General features: G+C 48.4%; 1 pseudogene; it reads right to left on the bottom strand.

Annotated features, from left to right (window-relative positions):
• Positions 1 to 1,003: 1,003 nt before the first annotated feature.
• Positions 1,004 to 1,142, bottom strand: LOC119327068 (annotated as a pseudogene).
• Positions 1,143 to 2,255: the final 1,113 nt, after the last annotated feature.

Genomic DNA, 2,255 nt, shown 5'->3' with positions numbered 1-2,255 from the left:
CGTTTGGTAGCACCCAAAGTGTTCCTCCGGTAAACGGGAGTTGCATAATCTCATAGTTATAGGAACATGTATAAGTCATGAAGAAAGCAATAGCAACATACTAAATGATCAAGTGCTAGGCTAACAGAATGGGTAATGTCAATCACATCATTCTCCTAATGATGTGATCCCATTAATCAAATGACAACACATGTCTATGGTTAGGAAACATAACCATCTTTGATTAATGAGCTAGTCAAGTAGAGGCATACTAGTGACTATATGTTTGTCTATGTATTCACACATGTATCATGTTTCCAGTTAATACAATTCTAGCATGAATAATAAACATTTATCATGATATGAGGAAATAAATAATAACTTTATTATTGCCTCTAGGGCATATTTCCTTCAAAACGAGACATGGAAGCTAGATTTTTATCGGCTTGAGGAACATGAAGGACATCTTTAAGGATAAGATCATGTTTAAGGCTAGGGGAATTAACAGAAGATTGACCAATGTGAGCGATGTCCATACCTCCACCGCTTGCGGTGTGAATTTGATCATTGTCGTGATACCTCTCTCGGAGGGAAAGCTTCTCTAGCTCGTTCGTGACATGGTCCGTAGCTTCGGAATCAGCGTACCAGACCGTGTCACCATCAGCGTCGCCGTGCTCCCGCATGGCTGCAGCGACATGCTTTGTATCAGGCACGAAGTCCTCATCATACTGGTGCCAGTAGTCAATGACTTCATGGCCCGGTTTCTTGCACAACTGACATCTAGGCCGACGGTTGTTGTTGTTGTAGCCGCCGTTGTAGCCGCCGTTGTAGCTGTTGTTGCCACGGTCACCACCATTGTTGCCGCGGTCACCAGGGCGAGCCTGGCCCTGGTTACCACTGGGTCCGCCGCCGCTGCTGTTTTCGCGCTCGCGCCACTGCTGTCCACGCCCACGACCATGTCCGCGGGAAGCAACGTTGACAGAGGACTGGCGCAGATTTCCTCCTTGAAGCATGCTGAGGCGGGTGTCGAAGCTCAGGAGCTGACTATACAGCTCCTGAACCGTAACAGGTTCAACCCGCGCCGCCAAGGCCGAGATCACAGGGTTGTAGTCGATGTCGAGGCCGGCTATGACGTGGGAGATGATCTGGGCGTCTCCGAGCGGTGCACCAGCGCAGACAACTTCATCTGTAAGGGTTTTAATTTTCCCAAGATATTCTGCCATGGTTAGATTACCTTTCTGCAGATTGGTGAGCGCCATCCTCGTGTTGATCTTCTGGGCTTGTGTTTGCGCAGCAAACATGGCATGGATGGAGTTCCATACCTCGGCTAGCGTCTGGAGCATCACAACTTGGGCAAGGACCTCTCGAGACAGAGATCCCATGAGGTACCCTTGTACCTGTTGCTGCTGCGCAAACCAGATCGATCTGGCGTAGTTGAAGACCTGCTCTTCCGTCCCATTGTTGTTGATGGTGATGGTGGCAGGGGGCGCCGGACTTGTGGTGTCGAGGAAGTGCTCCATCTGTGCTCCTTTGATCTGAGGTAGCACGACAGCCTTCCAGAGGAGAAAGTTCGTCCTCGTAAGCTTCTCTGATGGAGGCGGACCGAGAGAGGGCGAGCTGCTGGAGGTGGAAGATGAGGCAAAAGTGGAAGGTGTGGATAAAGTGGACAGAGCGCTCATGGTGGATGCGGGCATGGTGGCAGCAGCGGTGGACGGCGTGGTGCCTGACATGGTTTCCTCTCTTCTCGATCTCGATTCCTCTCTTTTTCCAATCAACTAGATGGATTCCTTCTCGAGGGCTAGACGTACGAGAGGAAGGGCTCTGATGACCATGTGAGGAAGCGTAGAACCCTTTGTCTCGGGCTGCAATGTATATATATGGCCAAAGCCTTGATGTACAAGTTTGAGAGAGAGAGATCGATCATGATCCTCTTGAGAGGTTACAGGAGATACGGGAGAGAAGAGATAGACAGGGATACAAGTTAAACCACTTTCCTATCCCTATACACTTTATATTCTAACATGGGTAATTGTGAAAGCTTGGAAGGAATCAATTTGGATTCAAATATATTTAGCGGTAGCATCCCCACTTCAATAGGGAACATCCACAGCCTGAGTGTTATCAACGTTTCTAACAATAACTTGACTGGGTCGATACCAGCCTCTCTCGGCAACCTGAAATATCTTGAGCAACTAGATTTGTCATTCAACCATCTTGAGGGGGATGGAGATATTCCAAAAACTCTGGGTAATTGTGAAAGCTTGGAAGGAATCAAT

The sequence above is a fragment of the Triticum dicoccoides genome, chromosome 6B (assembly GCF_002162155.2).
Source record: "Triticum dicoccoides isolate Atlit2015 ecotype Zavitan chromosome 6B, WEW_v2.0, whole genome shotgun sequence".
Classification (NCBI taxonomy): Eukaryota; Viridiplantae; Streptophyta; class Magnoliopsida; order Poales; family Poaceae; genus Triticum; species Triticum dicoccoides.
This window is presented reverse-complemented; position numbering and strand designations above follow the sequence as displayed.